General features: G+C 36.4%; 1 protein-coding gene across 5 annotated transcripts in view; it reads right to left on the reverse strand.

The window, feature by feature from the left end:
* The window catches only part of NPAS3 (neuronal PAS domain protein 3), a 613,669-nt gene that overhangs the window by 570,624 nt on the left and 23,936 nt on the right, over positions 1-19,109 (reverse strand). The window contains exon 1 of one of the 5 annotated variants that reach the window (XM_061367586.1): positions 306-419. The exons of the other annotated variants lie outside the window; for them this stretch is intronic. The gene's annotated coding sequence lies outside the window, so the exon portion shown is untranslated. Of the gene's footprint in view, positions 1-305; positions 420-19,109 lie in introns of those variants that run through there. 5 annotated transcript variants of the gene reach the window in all.

Here is a 19,109-nt window from a genome sequence, read left to right on the forward strand (position 1 = left end):
TATCCTGGGCTGCATCAAAAGCAGTGTGATGAGGTCAAAGGAGGAGATCCTTCCCCTCTACTCTGCTCTCATGAGACCCCACTTGGAGTACTGTGTGCAGTTCTGGTGTCCCCAACATAAGAAAGACATGGATCTGTTGGAGCAAGTCCAGAGGACAGCCATGAGGATATGGCAGCTTGAGCATCTCCATACAAAGGCAGACTAAGAAAGTTAAGGCTGTCTGTCCTGGGTTCATGTCTGTGTGAGACAATGAAGCAAAATTCCACCAAGGAGGAAGCTGAGAGAAATAAAGCAGAGTGACTTACCTAAGATCATTTGAAACAAGTTGTAGCAGACTGAAGAATGGAAGCCAGGAACACCAGTGACCTTAATCCTGAATTCTTTTTTTTTTTTTTTAAGACCAACCATCTCTCTGGAAATGTCCTTTAATACTTCATACTAAAGGAGCCAGCAAACTGGAGTCAAATCTACTTGCCGAATCCAGCTGCTTTGCAACATATGCTCAGTATACAATGGCCCTAATAATGACTTAATTGGGTAATCTTGCCTTGACTAGTTACAGCTGATCCTACTGCACCACATATCTAACTTAGAGCTTGCATGCTGTTGTCTTTGCTGCTTGTTGTACAAGAAAAATAGGGCCAGGCTTAGCCACTTCCTTTGCCACACTGATATTCGATGCACTTTCTGACTTCTGCAGATGTTTTCAATCTGACTGAAATTAGACCAGACAGCAGATTCTTCAGTGAAGTACAGTGTTACTGATCCAGCAGAGAAGCAAGAGAACAAAAGGAAACTAAAGCCATTTTTATGCATTGGCTCCATCCTCTACCCAATTGAGCTATAACCCATAAATTATGTTCACAATTAAGCAATGACTTGGTGCTGACCTCTTTCTGTACTTAGTTTTTGTCCACTTGTAAAATGGGGATAATAGTAATGGACTATCTCCATCAGGAAAATAAAAAAGAGGTTTACCATTATTGGCATTTCACTACAGTTTAGGTAGCATAGTGTTACATGTAAGAATGTAAGTATACATATAAACCCACACGGCACAAAGTGGTCTAAAACCTCAAGATCTCCCTCCCACATATTTTAAGATGAACTAAGAAAACACAGAAATGAAATACCAGAATAAAAGTAAAAGTAGGCATTGTGCAGGAATTGCCAATGTTTTCCTTTTTCTTTTTTCTTTTTTCTTTTTTTTTTTTAAAGTGTGCAGAGCAGGTGCAGCAAGTATCATTTCCCTCCTGCTGCTTGGCCCACCTGCTGTCTGCCTGATGGTGCTATCCTCACTACTTTAGTATTTATTTCCAAAATGCAAAGTTAAAATTAACAATACAATTTTTTTTTCCTTCCTTTTTTCACCTCAAGTATATTCTAGGTATCTCCCCACATAACCCTATGACTGTATCAAATGTTAACTTCATTATTCAGTACAGTTTACGGTAGGAGAAGAAGATAGCAAAACTTTTCTATCTGAAATATTCTGTTGTGCAGATGTGACTTGCTTCAGAGAGTCCATACAGAGGAAGTCCATACAGAGGACAGTATGACCCCTTCCTCTGTTTTGCTTCTCATGCATTGTGACGCTTCTCATGCTACAAGATGTGAATATAGGTGGTATCTCCTTTGGTGTAAGACATTGTATGGATTCATTAAAAGGTACCCAGTGTAGAAGGGCTGACAAATGCAGCAATAAAAATCTCAGGAAATTCATAATCAAAATAATAAAATAGTACCGATAACAATACATGAATACACTTTGAGATAGAAATCTTCTTGGTTCTGAGCCTATAATGTTTTCAGTCTCACTAAAAAAAAGCTAAAAGAAATACACAAGCACAGGATGCTAGAGGATTTCAAGTAAAACATCAAGTCTCATTAACTCATAATTAGATGAGAGTTGGCAATACTGTAGCAACCCTCATCATGCAATTCTTTCTCTCCTGTTTCTCCCTTCTTCTTCCACAAGCTTTATAAAAACACCCATGCTCTTCCCACAGATGTTTACTCAAAGGAACTGGGCATACCTATACAGAAACTTTCATTTCTGAAAAAAAAAAAAATATCTGTAATTCCCTGGTTCCCTTCAGTGCTGCAGTTCTGCCATTACTTGGGTTGTTGGACAGCTGGGTTCAGCTCTTCCACAGCTCACTGGGGCTCTTACCCAGCGGGTGCTGACTGAGAAACGTCCAGAGCAGGCAGCTTGCTTCTAGGAGGGGATGCAAGCACCTTCCCGCAGCCTACTGCTCTGACAGCTTTGCTTCCTCTCCTTTAGCTACTCTGGGGATGTGTTCTCATTCTTCTGCTTAGATTACAGACTCTACAGTGGTTTTAGTTTATTAAATTGAAATCTAAATTTAAGGGGACTCATATAACCAACACTAAAACCTAGATAACACTTGCAGCATATGGCCAGTACCTACTTAACAAAGCTGAACTGCAAGAATGTCCCACTTATGATGGCAACTGGCACCTTGCCCAATTTCTACTCTTCCATGCCTCCAGTGAAGGATATGGCTGACATCTGTATGAGTGAAATTCCTCCCTGCACATATTTTCAAGGCCAAGGTTTGGACCTCTATTCTGCCCTACAAATCCATGTAGATTTTCACACCAATGCGCCAAGAGTTTGATGTGAAATCATCTACTACCTGATCATGTAAGCTTAGGTTTTCCTTCTCACCTATGAACTGGACTGCACCTTAAGCCTCTTCTTCTCTGCAACAAGGCAAAAGATCCATTGATCAGTCATGGGTAACTATTCATTAACACTACAAGCAGTAATTAAATAAACATTTTCATGATTCTGAAAAATGAGCCCCCTACATTTATAATTGATACAATTCTTAATTAAAAACCATAACTAGTATCAATACTGTTTATTGTGTATACTATGTTTAGGAAGTATTTGCTTAAGCTTTACCTGTTTCTTTTTCTATTTCTAAATACTCTTTCCCCAATTCTTCCTTTGACTATACCAAATGCCAATGAAAGTTATACTATGCCAAGGAATAATGTAAAGGCTAGTGTCCAAGCAATAATGTATTTTGCACTTTCATAATGCACTTTTCTAAATGCATGAATTGTGAGAATAATTAGCTTTTCTTCTTAATACTACACGAATAGTTAATTGAAGTCAGACAAAATAAAAAGTAACAACTGACAAAGAAAAAAAAATGAGACTTTTTACAAAAGCAAATACATTTCCTACAGCTTTTTCCTATGTGCATCTACTTTTACCTTCTGATTCCAAATATTTCAGTCTACCTGTGGCTACATGCATTCCATCACATGACAAAACAGCAGTTCTCTTTGTTTTATCATGCTGTTACATACAGCATAATTTTATTAAAGAAAACATTTCTACAAAATCCAATAAACCAATGTTTCTTAAAGATAAAAGTTTGCAAAAACATGATCTGCTCTGTTTTATCTCTTAACTGGCCTTCTGCTCAGCATTAATTTTAAATGTAATGTTATTTCAGTCAACCAATACTTTTAAGCATACTGAATAGTGTGGAACATTCCTTTATTCTGATGTCATGCAGAAAGCATTTTTCTCAGAAGACATCTTTTGTAGTTGTCACCAAAAGGCAAAAGAAACAGGAGATCTCAAAGGGCGGGGGGGGGGGGGAGATGTGGGGGAAATGGCTTAAACTCCTCAATCCTGTCACTTCTAAAACTGCCAAAATCACACCTATTTTTGGCAGTGACCTCTTAAAATAGTCCTTCATAAGCAAGTACTTCTTAGCAATTTCCAAGGTATTATACTTATTTCTACAGGTTTTGACAAAAAATTCCTTGCATTATTGTACTGTATCACAGGGAAATTCACTATAGTTTCATGAAAGACGTTTTCATTTCTGACTGGCATCTTCTCAATAGCAGGGGGCCCAGGCATACCGCTCTCTTCCAGGCAAACCTTTCTGCTCTTAAACAGTACAGCATTCATAACTTACTTTCAGCACCGCAGGGCAGCTACACAGAAAAGCTTCTCCAACTTAATAGGTTACATCACAGTGAAGTCCACTGTTTGGCCAAGTTGTAAAACATAAATGCATTCCGCATTCATTTCTACATTTCTTACAAAAATGAAATCTTATCTACCCCAAAACCCTGCATTTCCACACTACAGCCTGGTTGAGGCTAGAATACTGCACTGTTACCAAATGGTATATACTTTAGTGTGGTTATTATGTATCATCACTCCCAATTAAACACAGAAAAGGGAAAAATCAACTAAAGAAGAAAAGAAACATTAAAAGATCTTAACAGAATAAATACATGCACTGGCAATAACTTCAATTTCTGCAAATACTCTAAATTCTCAGTGTGTGAAACAAACCACACAGAATATGAATCTATCTTTACTACCCAGGGTATCTCACAGGTGTGTATATAAAGGGAAGGCATAAGGTAAAAGCGCTTAAAGTACCATCATCATGATTCAGCAACAAGCACTCCTCTTACAAGAAGCAAAGCTTGGGAGTTATCCCAAGATAATTGAAGAAATTATAATTAATAAAACTTGTATACCATAATATGCTAGACCACTAGAGCATTCCACTAAGCTCTCATATTTTCTACATGAAATTACATTCTGTTAAACAAAAATGATTTTGAAAGCATTGAAAAGTTTAAAAAAAACACAGAGGAAATATATTTTAGGTCATTCCATGCATTAAATAAAAAGAAAAAAAAAAAGAACCACCTCTAAACTTATCTTTTTATTTTACAATGGTATTACAGATTTTGTGTGTAGCCCTGAAGAGCTTCAAGACATTGAACCTTAGAACTGCTCCATCTTTCTTACAGAACACCTATAATTAGCCAAAGGCTTGTTCTTGCCATTTGGATGTCAGAAAATTTTCACTCTAAGAGAGACAAAAAAAGAGGATTGCTATATTTGGGAGAGGAAAAGAAAGTATTTTGCAAGCAAGTGATTTTAAAAATGCTGTCTGTTTTAAAGACAATTATGTACTCAAAATGCTAAATACAGCCTTAACAAAGACATCATTGAACGGGACAAAGCATCAAATGTTATCAGTATAGGAAGATCCCCTATATATGCTCAGTTATACGTACATAGCTTGTCTGAACTATGAGTTCAAGCTGTTCTTGCAATCACACGTAACAACACATAATGTATATAAACGTCTGTGTTCTGTACACAGACATATAGAGACATAGAGACACTTCCAGGTTGGACATGGTATTGGATGTTACTATTGAACTGAATATTGTCATTTGTGCATATATATATATGTATAATCATAGAATCCTAGAATCACAGAATCATAGAATAGTTAGAGCTGGAAAGGACTTTAAGATCATCAAGTTCCAACGGCCCTGCCATGGGCAGGGACACCTCACACTAAACCATGCCACTCAAAGCTCTGTCCAACCTGGCCTTGAACACTGCCAGGGATGGAGCATTCACAACTTCCCTGGACAATCCATTCCAGTGCCTCACCACCCTTACAGTAAAGAACTTCCTCCTTATATCCAATCTAAACTTCCCCTGTTTAAGTTTTAACTCATTACCCCTTGTCCTATCACTACAGTCCCTAATGAAGTCCCTCCCCAGCATCCTTACAGGCACCAAATAATAATAAAATAATACACAACATAAGGATGCTACCTTACCACCCATTCTAAACACATGCTGTGGAAAGAAGGTTAACCTGCTCCCAACAGATCTTTAACATTATACCAAGGTGTAGCTACTACTTTAATCCACTTCTCCAAATGCACTTATGACAGGAAGAAATAGAACTGTTAACACCACTTAAAAGAAAAAACATTCCTAATTTTTTTAAAAACATGGTACCACCTTATTACATTCTCTGAGAGCAATCATAAGTGCTTTAATGGGAAAAAATGATTTTCTACTGTTTATTTTTCTTTTATATAGTCAATACAGCTATGAGAGCATACACTGGATTCTGTTCTGGCTCATGCTTCAGCAGAATTGGTAGCTAAGTTCCAGCTGTGGGGTCCTCATTGTTGGTGATTCATGAACCAGAAACAACGTAGCTAGGCTTTCAAATTCCAAGTTGAGCTTGTGGCAATGGCAGTCAAGTAAAGCACCTTTTCACTTACTTCTTCTCCCCTTTGACTCTACAAAATATATTACATTATCCCAGGAAAGAAAATCATCTGCTTTATTATAATACTTTTTTAAAGATAAGTCTTTAAGATAGCAACAGCGGCATGCCGTGAATGCACAATATTAGCCAGTTGTCCACCACAGGTACTGTGCCATATGCTTATTAAAGAGCACTAAAGTATGAAAGATAAAAAAGTGGGACTGCTTTTGAAGAAAATCATGTTAAAGTACTTCAGAGAAGCAGTCCAATGTGAAAACAACCTAAGATTATCAGATGCAGGAAGGATTGCTGAACAGATGAAGGCTAAAAAGAGCAGTATTTCTGCGTGCTTCTTAACGACTGTTTTCTAATTGCCATGGAGGAAAAAAAACAACCAATCAAAAAAAAACAGACTGTTCTGTCTTCTAGTTATTCAGCCTTCTTAAAATTATTATTTCTCCCCAAAATTTAAATATATTGTGTAATAGAGATAATGATACTAGATGGGAGTACACAATACCATGAAAGTTAAGCAATAATATTGTGTATTTCTATGTTTTGGTAAGATATACTACATATAATTTTAATAACTCACTAGAATGAACTAGCACTATACACAAAAGATAGCAAGTGTGTAAAGGAGGGAAAGACTGTTAGACAAACTTAGACATGCAACTATTAAAAATACTGCCAAACAGCTCTCATGCACAGTGGAAAGGCAATGTTGAAAAGGAAGTTCACCTCCCACACACCTAAAAAAAAGAATGCATAAATTATGAGCTACATATTTTTGTTTCATCAAGCCTCTGGCATAAGCTCAAAAACAGCAGTTGTCCACAGCCTGAATCCTATGTAGTCACTTAAATGAGAACAGCAACACTTGACAGTGCAAGTTTTCTTTTATATTACTCAACTAGCCACCCCTAAAGTTTATCATTCTTCATATTTATAACATATCCACCAAAAGCAAAAATTCAATGTCACTCATAATATTTTGAAAGAGAATCAGCTTCACAAATGATAGGAACCTTGGGGCATTTCAAATTGAATGCATTTTTTTAAATCACTTTAAATTTCAACTATGGACTGTAGCTAGGCCTGCTAGCCTAAAGGTAATGCTCTGTATTACCATACTATAGATCTGGGTTAAATTTCCAGCCTCACTAGAGCTTCCCAAGTTGGCACAACCTGGGGTGAGACTAGTACCTCTTGTTATCGTGCAGACACCACTTCAGTCGATTAAGGAGCAGCACTGATAGGCTCTGAAGAGAATCCCATCCTCCTCACCAAGGAGGCTGTGTCTTTGAGCATAGCGAGAGGTTAAAAACAGGGTTGAAATGGAGTATATCCTTAGGGCTCCATCAGGGACATGAAAGACAACCCAAGAAAGTATGTTATACGACAACAAAGACATCAAATACTTTTAGCGGAATAGCTGCCTTCTACCTCTACAAGTTTCCTGAGCACTTCCAGATGCATACCATATCTTTTTCTCCTTCCATCACAACATCTTTGTGCATTGCTCGTATGCACTATGAAACAGCTGCTGTATTTCAATCTAGAATGCTGAATTACAATGTGGACTAAGTTATTCCCACGTAATGGATCAATTATCAGGACCTTCTGTACCCACCGAGAAACAAAAACTACTCATAAGATGGCATATGCAGAAAGCAAGCAGCTGGGTTCAAGCATTGCTACTTGGTCCTCACACCTCCAGTCCTGAAACTTCACACAATCTTGTGCACTCAGCCATGGAAGAACATTCAAGATTTAATTTACATTTAGGAATGAAGGGTTCTGTTTCACTGTTCCTGGATAAATATTCAAATTGTTATTGTTACACTGATAAATAATCTCTGTGGGTAAATGAGTGTTATCTATACAGCGATTCAAAGCCAGTCCAGATAGAGGAAAGAATTCCATATGGTTCTTGCCCATTTTCTGAAGAGAAGCAAAAAAATCCTAAATTTCACCTCCTTGTTGTAAGGCATTTGCACATCCTTTAGAATGTAAAATAACATCACATTATATACTACTGTAAAGGCAATATTGTTCCACTCATGGTACAAGCTTTGTATCTGATGACTTTAAAGCTTCATAGTGTGACCACTTGGCTTGAAATCAGATTTTCTCCATTAATGCTGTTATATACAAAAGAAAATGAATTTCAGATTAAAGTAAGCGGCTGCATAGTGATAGTGGGAGTAAAGCCAGCATCTGTGGTCTTCTGCAAATCAGTGTTAGTTCAAGACTGGACATTGATAAATAAATGACTGAAAGGCTGCATACTTCCTGGAATATAGAAAAAGCCAAAAAGGCCGATTCTAAAGTGTCTAAAAATTTGAAAGATATATACCGCTAAAAATTAAATTGAAATACATTTTCTAAATACCTTCTGCAGCATAAGTGGCCTGTATCTTCTTTCAAGACAGAGTATCAGTTTATTTCAAATTTAGAGATATTGGCCTTGATTCAAATTCATGGCAGTTATAGAAACCAATGTTCCATGGCTTGATTCAGGTGGCAAGCATTAAATCTTTTTCCTGCTGTCATGCAACAACAACTTTAATACAAATTAGCACTGCTAAACTCAGTTTCCTGAGCTCAGAAGTCCTTGATGCTACTCCCTGAATTTTATTCATACTTTCACACCGATTGTGCTCTGCTGAAATTGTCATAGCTGACAAGAAACAAAAAACTACAATTTAATGACACTGGATTCAGTGTTGTAATTCATGACATTGTAGAAAATTTAACATGCAGCTCTTCATTATTTTTTTAACCGAGGTAAAGCTCAATCAAATCCACACGTTCGCTGGGTTGGGTTTTTTTAACCTGTAAATTTGTTTTCTGTGAGTCAGATCTTCCCTTCAGACCAATTGTTTATGCTGAACCCAATCCTGCCACTCAGTAATAACTCACATTTTTCAAGCTACCAATTTAAGTTTTACAACAGCCTTCTTGGAGTTCAAGACAAAAACATCCAAGCCTCAGAAAATACAAAACAAACCAAAAGCAAGAGCTTTTTCCAGTTTTCCTAGTCACTGGGAATATTCAATGGACTAAACTTGACACTCCAGACAACTCAGAATGAGATGCAGAGGGTAGATCTAAGTCAGAGAAAGCATATTTCCACATAAGAAAGAACCCTCTGTTTCTCCGATCAGCCACTCCAGACTGATGGGCCCTTAATTACAGTGTTCCACAAAAAAGGGTGGGAAATGCCAATGAGTACCTAAACCTCCTGGGTTTCCATGGCCATGCTCAAAAACCCCTGGCAAAAAATTTGCATTTCAAGGAACGCCCAGTTCCAATTCCTAGTGACACCCACAGCAGTAAACCAAAATCCAAAACCACTTCCTAGCAAAATATCTGCCAAACTAGTCAACTCCCTCTAACTTCAAAATGGAAAACTCATTCTATCTGAATTTAAACCTCAATTTAAAGCCAGTCATTCGTAAATTTGTTCTCCTTTTTTTATTATTATTTTACCAATCATTTATAATCCAGGAGTAATCAAGCTCTAGGCTTTAGTGTGTGGGCAATAAAGAGGCATACAGTGGTCTGTCCTGGTCAGAGGATTACAATGTGTGAAGACAAAGGAAACAAAACAAACTAAAATAACATCCCCATTCCTCCCCAAAATCCAACAATGATGAGGACAACCTTGTTAGTTCTATGACTAATGGGATTTTCACTTATCATCTCAATTTAACCTTTGTTATTTTTGAATAACTACAGCCTTTCTAAGCGATCCTTTCCTAAGTGATATTTTCTAAGTCATCTTCTTTTAGAATTAATTTTTTTTAACTTCCTCATAAAAAAGGAAACAAACAGTTTCTCAGTTTCCTCTTTTTCTGCCTACCTGTAACTAACCTTGGCCAACTGCCTTGCAACTATGCATAAAGAAACACCACAGTCATGACATATATGCCCCTGTGGTGTTCTGACTGATTCTTCCTACTCTCCCTCTTAGGGAATGCTAGTGATTTTCTTAAGAAAAAGGGAAACTACATTTATGATCCTCCTGAGACCAAGATAGATAGGACCAGAGTGTTTCTGACAGTTTTGACAGATCTGTCTTACTCTTCAAAAGAGATCAAAAATAGTATTCAGTTAATAGAAAATTAACATATTCTACCTAATGTGAATGATGCTCACCTTATGAAAACACTTGAAGTAAAATCTCATTATCTTTACAGTTCAAATGTGTGCATGTGTGTAATATATTGTCTATATATCAAAAGAAGGGAGGGATTACATGGATTTTCTCCAACAGTTTTGGTAAAAAGCAGTCCAAAGAGCCCAAAGAAAAACCTCAACACCCCAGAATCTTTTGGAACTACCAATTTTAAACCACTATCAAATGACACTTTTAATACCTAATGTCAACAAATAAATATGTTTACTCAGGGTGTGCAGCTATTTGGCCAACAGTGCTAAGGTAAAAAGAATTTTGTGAAAGCTCTGCTCTTAGCTAAAGGCCATGCAGGTAGAAAACAGGCTTTTCAAAGAGCATCACTGGTGTTTACAAAAAATAACCAAGAAAAGTTGGGAAAACAATGGGTAAAAGTTCAAGGCCTACTGTGCATTGATATAATAATCTCTGTGTCTTACTAAATATCAAACATTCATTAGAAGTGAGGAATAGAAATCCCACATTTTTTAAGGCTCACATACCTGTACGTGAATGCATTTAACAGACTTCCAACATCTACAGACAAATGGGCATTACAAAAACGGCAGTGTTACCTGACTTTCATGGAAACCAAAGAACAGTCTCATTGATTTCACCTGTGATAGGTCCCAACTAATGAAAATAACCCTGGATATCCTAAATATAAGTGGCCAGCTTCTAAGATGAGCTGAGCATCTTATTGGCACTGATTTATTTTGGTAACTAATACCAAGACATTATATAAAACTTTGGCTCTAGTACCTACACTAAGTGAAGATTTTGCATGTAAGGCATAAAATCTTTTCTAGAAATGGAGAGAAAATAATAATAATAAAAAAAAAAAAGAGTAAAGCTGGAATTATTTTTGAGCCACAGCACTTAACATTAACTAATAATCTGGCTCAAGACAAAAATAAGGATAAGGTTTCCCACCAAAGAGATTAAAATATAAAAGTGACCCTAATGAATATGACGGTGTTTAGGGAATTCCTGTATCTTTTGTGCAAATCAAAAGAAATTATGAAAGAACAGAGAGGGTAATGGCAGAGCAATAATGTCTCATGTAACCTCACTGTTAAGATATTCATAATGAAAATCTTCTCTAGCTGTGTGCACAGTAGCTATGGCAATGTGTGCCTCTGCACTCCACAGAAATAGGTAAAAACTTACTGACAGGCCACTGTAAACCCAAAAAACCAAACTGAAAGAGATACTTACACCTGTGAAGTATGCTGGACACCCTATAGGAAAGTCACATAAATTAATGGTGGTATTATGAGACAGGACAAACATTAGTAAGTAGTGATCAGCTGGGTACTTAAGGATTAGGACAATTCAACTTCCTTTCTTAATGAAAAATAAAAACTTCTTTAAAAAAATAAATAAAAATTAAAAAAAAAAACAAACAAACAAAACACCACCCTATCAACTCTTTAGCCAGTGAGAGTTAATTTTGCAAAACCTGCCCATAACCTTGTGACACTTGAAGATGATGAGCAAAGTACAACCTGGACAGATTATGCTTTCCTACAAAAATACTTGCTAACCTACCAGATAATCCACTTTCAATCAGTTTTTCTTATGGCTGTGATGTAGAAAGTATCTGGCTGTCCTAACCTGCAGATATTAACTCTCAATTTCTGTGAAGTGATGATTCAATTCATAGGCACTATCTAGTATGTACAGTGATTACCCTGATAATTTATCAGACAAAAATAAAAGTAAATTCATTGATTTTATTACTCTTTAAGCCTAGTTAATAATATTAAACACATCAAAGCTACCACTGAAGATGAGTTTTGTAAGACAGTTAAATCCAAAATCACTTGAAATCATTGAGAGTCTTTCCATTGAATGACTTCTGTGACCTTAGAAACAGACCTGAATTGGTCAACAACAATGCTACATTATTTTACAGAGTAAAATTCAATTAAGAATGTATAAATATGCAATTACTGTACCACTATCATAACAGCAGTAAAGTCACCTCTTCAGTAATATTTAGTATAGCTTCACAAAGCGCTGTTAATACTATGTTGTCCATCAGGGATTCTTTACCCCATTTTTTGGTGCACATTAATCTGAAGTACTTAAAGTGATCATGGCATGGCCTGAACACAACAGGGGAATGTCCTCCACCACTAATGCCTGGTGTTCCTGCAAGCAGAGTGATTCCCTGACCCTAGGAACTAGCAGAATGGTACGTCTCAATTGGCACAGAGGGTGACCAGATTCAGGGGGAGGTATTCAGTAACTTCCAAGCAAAAAATAAAATAAACCTGTGCCATGCACCTAAAGTGATTAAAGAAAAAAAAAAAAAAGGGAAAAGGTGGTGATGTAAAAAATCTTCTGAATGGTGAGGATAAAACAGACCACCATTACCAGACAAACAAAATTAAGGAAAATATTTCACACAAAGTTATACTTCAGGCCTGGTTTTTCTACATTTTGTAGCCTTGCATTCATTTAATATTTTGTCTAGTTTTTCTTATCTAAATTTTAAATAAACAGTAAATGGATGCTCTGTTCTTTGGGTAACTTTATGTTCTGGCATAGCTTATGTTGACACTGAGCACTCATTCATTAAATATGTACGTTTTCCTGAAAATCTTTAATTGGGTAGGTTCTGTGTATTTAGGTATTAAATTGGAAGTAGAAAGGTCAGTATTTGTAAGATTGGGCCATGTATTCTACAGAAGGACAGAATGTGTATGATCATATTTGCAGCATCAGCATAACCTTAGCAGAGCACTAGTGCATGTTGAATGTTATTTTGTCCAAAACCACGATATACAGAACCAGTTTTAAAATTCAACCTGAAGTATCTCCATATTGCATATGTTTTAAATGTTCACATATGAAATCTTGACACCATTCACTATCTACCACTTGGGATCAGCTTTTCACATCTTCAAATAATTTACCTGTTTTTTCCAAAAGTATCCCCTTCTGGCAAAAATAAAGAAACCAATCCAACTTCTACTAAAACTAGATGAGGTTCTATGTTACGAACATTTTCTTCTATGAAAAACACAATCCAAACGATATTTTATTGCTAGTGGCCAACAATTAAAAAAAATAGTAATGATTACAAAAAAAAGTCACATATTTCAAAACAGGCCACTAAGCACCTACACGTCTTTGTGCTTTTCAGTGAGATTAAAGTTTGCGTAGATAAGTGAAACTTAAGGTCCTGAACCACTTTGTCTGTTTTGAAAACATTACCCTGCAACCTCAAATAATTGCTCAATAGAGAAAATGTTTATTTGCTTGCTTTAAAGTAGGATTTCTCTTAACTTAGTAATTTTAATACTGTTTACTAGGACTTACCGAAGATTTTTAACTAAAAAAATCTGCAAATACAAGTTTCAATTTCTTGAGCAACTTTAGCATTTGCTTTGTTTATACTATCAAGTGAAATTGAAAGCAATATATTATCCAGCCTTAAGGGCTTGCTTCTCTTTCTCCTTTCAATTAATCTTGTCTCCAGGGAGTCCAGCATTAAAATAAAATAAAATATCAATACTATTTTAATTTCTATGCACTTAATTATAAGCAGCAATTAATTTTTTTTTTTTTTTTTTTAATTTCACTACTTCTTCAGGGCATCTCACTGATAAACTGAAAATCAACACCGGTGTATTAATCAAAATACTCACAAAACTCTAAGGCAAAAAAGTGTTCCCCCATCAAGACTGTAACCCAAAGCTAAGCAAATCCCATCTTTTTTCCTGAATTACTGGTATAACTAATTTATTTTTCCTAGAAAACACTTTCAGAATATATATATTAAAGTTCAATACAAGAGGGTGGATCCCTCTTTTTCAATTACACTCTACAACTTCATTAACACCAGTGGAATTGTTTGGATATAACTAATGGCAAAAAATGACCTCCAGTTTACACCATTTTATTTTTTTTGCCTGAGTACTTTCTATCAGAGAAAAGAGAACTCAGAACTAATTCACACTTAACACTCCCAGTGTGTTCCTAAAACCTGGAAAATGCAAATTTCAGCAATGTTGACATTGTTGTTACTACTGAACCCACTTTAAATGGAAGAATACAAGATATTACTGCTCTCTTCAACATTTTAATAGCAGCAGATCAAATCAAATCACTCTGGACAGGCTTGGATTTTAATCTATATGCAAGATTAGTTAAGAGTCTCACAGTTCTTCCCTCAAAACCTTGGTTTGCAAGAATTCTCAGCATGCCTGACAAGCTGGCCTTCCTATTCCAATTATTTTTGTGAATATATATAAACTTCTTCTCTGACACTGTATTTGACCTCATCTATATCAGAATTGTCATTAGACTTCTTTAGGTATTATTACAAATAAGAAATAAAACTATTCCAGGTGTTGATTTTTATTTCTCGTATAGCTGTTATAATAGTAAACCTTTTGTTTGTTTGTTCTATTTATTTAATGATTTCAACCCTTTTAATCAATTTTGATAAATTAACTTACTTAACTGCAGCAATCTATTTATTTCTACACAAGAAAAATGCTGCCCATCAACAGACATCCTCAAGTTTCTCTTTTAATCTTTAAAGCAGTATTTTTCAGTGAAAATTAAAATCTTTAGCATATTTCTGCTGCACAGCTAACTTCTAAAAAAAACATATAAGGCTGATTTATATTAATTTACCTATGCAAAACACATCTGCCGAATTATTTTACATCATATAGCAGTAAATTCATCACTACAGAAGTAATATGAATGCCCTTCATAAGAAAAGTGTAAATACATTACAGCACATCCTACCACACACCTCTTCCCTACTCATGGAGTCAAACCCACTAAGAGAAGTTTTGTGCTTCCTGGGAGAGGAATTATTTATGATAGACTTACTCCTACTTTTGTTTGCCATTGTTTATAGCTGGGTCTCTTACACAAGTACTGCCTTTATCCATATATGTATCTTTTGTGTGCATAATATATATTTATTTGTCCACCTTATTTAGTCTTAACGAGAAAACCTGAATATATGAAAGCACATAGATCTGAGTTCCAAATTGTTTCAGAAAATAAAAACATAGCATTCAACACAAAACACTCAACAGGATTTCTTAGAATCATAGAATGGTTTGGGTTGGAAGGGACCTTAAAAATCACCTGGTTCCAACCCCCCTGCCATGGGCAGGGACAGCTTCCACTAGACCAAGTTGCTCAAAGTCCAGCCAGGTCCTGAACACTTCCAGGAATGCGGCAGCCACAACTTCCCTGAGCAACCTATTCCAGTGTCTCACCATCCTCACACTGAAAAATTTTTTCCTAGTGCCTAATCTAAACTACTCTCTGTCAGCTTTAAGCTATTCCCTCTTGTCACTACATACCCTTGTGAAAAGGGCATTTGTTTACATATGTTAGAATCATAGAATCATAGAATAGTTAGGGTTGGAAAGGACCTTAAGATCATCAAGTTCCAATCCCCCTGCCATGGGCAGGGACACCTCACTCTAAACCATATCACCCAAGGCTTCGTCCAACCTGGCCTTGAACACTGCCAGGGATGGAGCATTCACAACCTCCTTACGCAACCTATTCCAGTGCCTCACCACCGTAACAGGAAAGAATTTCCTCCTTATATCCAATCTAAACTTCCCCTGTTTAAGTTTTAACCCATTACCCCTTGTCCTATCACTACAGTCCCTAATGAAGAGTCCCTCCCCAGCATCCCTATATGCCCCCTTCAGATACTGGAAGGCTGCTATGAGGTCTCCACGCAGCCTTCTCTTCTCCAGGCTGAACAGCCCCAACTTTCTCAGCCGATCTTCATATGGGAGGTGCTCCAGTCCCCTGATCATTCTCGTGGCCCTCCTCTGGACTTGTTCCAACAGATCCATGTCCTTTTTATGCTGAGGACACCAGAACTGTACACAATACTCCAGGTGAATGTTACAGCCATATTTTCCTAAATGTAGAACTTAAGTCTGCTTCATAAATTTCACCACCTTTGCTTTGTAAAGAGGCAGCCGGTGAACTATTTTTTACAGATTCTCTTTTAACAAGAGTGATAACTTTATCTTTTTATCATTACTTTTCTAGCTCAGTTCTACAAAAGTGGTATTATTTTAGCAAAAGTTAACCTCACTGTTAATTTCAGCAGTACATTTTCTTGATTGCTTTGATAACTCTGTGGATGAATAATGATCCACAGTTTTAAAAAAAAACAAAAACAAATAAATAAAATCAGTTCACATCTTACTGTGTCAGTAATGTAGCTGATCATGCTATCTTAAAAAATATGATTTGGAGAAATGCACAGTGACAATTAGGTTTTTTTTACTGAATCACACCATAGAGGTAAAAACTCAATTCTAAGCTTTCAAAATTCTGTGGTTTAAAGCTGCTGGTCCTGTGCAAAAATGAGATTTTCTCTTGATTAAATACTCAAATTTCATCTCTTGGTATCCATTACTTTATACTAACAAGGTGTTTCCTAAAAAAAAAAAGTTTTAAGGGCTCTCCAGGGGCAACAGACTTCAATTTTGACACAATTTCAAACACTGTTAAAAACCTATCTGTCAATATTTGATCTTAAAAGAATCTCATTAAGACAGGAATATCTCAGGTATTATTACAAGGCGTAATTTTTAATATCTTATTAGCACTTTTTAAAGTGGTTTGTGCAGTGTCATTTTAACAATGAATCTATTGTTACTTTCAGAAAGTTTCCAGCAGCCTGATAGCTTCCACATATTTTAAATACTATAAAGCAGTTTCAGTGTCCTCTAATTCCATACCAAGACTTTTTAAAATACCTATTTTATTGTTGAAGAAGGCCTCAGTTTAACAAGCACCTGTGCCATTGCCTGCAGCTACCATTACATAAGTTTTCAAGAGGAAGTGCAAAGATTAACAACTCCTAGCATATCCCAGTATCAGTAGTAGTACTGGAATTAAATTGAGCCTACCTCCCCGTCCAATATTTAAAATCTGATCCTATTGAGGTCAAGGGGAATATTGCCATTGAGTTCACCACCACTAGTATCTGACTAAGAAAATCAATTAAAGATACCTGTTCAGACCTGATACCTACTTAGGTGAAGCTGTATTACCATTTTAGTGCACCCTGTTTTGAAACAATTTTACAAATTAAAAAAAAACATAGTATTATACTGCATTCTGTCCTGCATAATACACTTCTGTTTATCAAACAAGGAGATGGGCCCGTAATGTCTTCTGTAAGAGTTCAGGTTTCTCACTCCAATTCAGAAGTCATGAAAACCATAAAAGCATACCAATTTTCTTTTCCTTTTAAAGGTGCTTATTACAGCATCTTTATACTTTAGATTATAGTATATTTTACCTTCCAAAGTGAAAAGTATCACCTATAAACCACCAAGTGCTAGGCATCGGTGTCTGAGTGTTAAAAGTACAGTCTCCTGTTTGCACTCTGTCCTGCCTCCTTGAGTAACTCCTGGTCAGTCACCCCCAACCTTCTTCTATCCAATTGCTTTGATGGAGAAAGAGGCAACACTTCCCAAACTCTGGTTTCCATTATTCTATGAATTAATACTTTTGTGATAAAACATACTAATAGGTCTGATCTTACATCCTGACTTCACCTTCAGTAATAAAAGAACTTAAGAGTATTCAACTGAACTGACCTACAAGCTTATCCCTGTCCATATCTAGGGTTGCTTAAGAACAGGGAGAGCAATATGTAGACCCCCACACTGGTCACTTAATGTTCCCCATCTTGTCACATAAAACAGACAGGCACACAGCCTCTGAGCTTTGACCTGAAACACATGTGCACCCTTTGTCATGGTACACTGGACATATTTTGCTCATGGGATCAAGAGAAGCAAGAAGAGTCCATACCATATACAGCTGCAAATGATTCGACCTAGAGGCTAAAAAGCTTTCCAGAGAAAATGCTGCCCCCACTGATTAACATTAATTTCTTCCCTTCTGCAGATCAAAACACTTTCCCTTTCTATCCTCAATTCAGCCATCAGGTTACAGGAATAAATTTCAGTACCTCTGATCTGGTCCTTCTAGAAAAAATGGTGCATGCAATACTTTTACTTGGAAGAAGGTAACTCTTCACCTCAGGGATTCCGTTTGGGATCCTCTGCTCCACAAATGAAGTCCAGTCCCTTAGTAAACACTGTCTCTTCTTCATGAAGGCATTTCCTTATTCACCAAGGTCAGGTTTCCCTGAGATTTTTTTTTTCCTTCTTTTCAGCCCTCCGCCCTCCCACACACAGGCTCAGTGCTTCAACTGTAAGGACAGAAACAAGCACCAGACATGCAAGAGTTATAACATGTTTTATGCTGAACAGTGAAATCATATGTCTGAAGAGTAAGACTGCCTAATTATATGAGTAGTGGTCTTTAGTGTTCTGCAGCCAGTGTAATCCTTTATGATCCACTTCAAGAACAAAATGCTCCCTTTATAAATAATGTTTGAGACTCAATGCTGCCCATTTGAGCAGTAAGCATTTCTTCAACAGCTTGCTGCTCCCACAGAACAAGAATTTCTTTTCCTGCAATAATACTGTTTCCAGGTTAGTAATGGGCATCAACATGAGCAGCAACACTGGTTGAAAAATCAAGCTTTGAAGTACTGGGTATTTACAGGAGCTCTTTTTTGATGTCTGGAAGCAGTTGTTAAAAATTATTTATTCACTTTATTTTGTGCATTTCTATATTGCTAATATGATATAAAACATTCCCGCACAATGAAGGAAAATTTTAATATTTAATCCTACTTTTTCCATTCTTGACATATTGAATATATCTTAGAGACACATCAGACATAGCCAACTTTACATTCACTTAACTGCAACTTCCACAAGTTTTGAAGTTATCTG

Source organism: Neopsephotus bourkii, unplaced genomic scaffold (genome assembly GCF_033783945.1).
Source record: "Neopsephotus bourkii isolate Nb327-2 ecotype Australia unplaced genomic scaffold, CSIRO-AGI_Nbou_v1 NB_1388, whole genome shotgun sequence".
Taxonomy (NCBI): domain Eukaryota; kingdom Metazoa; phylum Chordata; class Aves; order Psittaciformes; family Psittacidae; genus Neopsephotus; species Neopsephotus bourkii.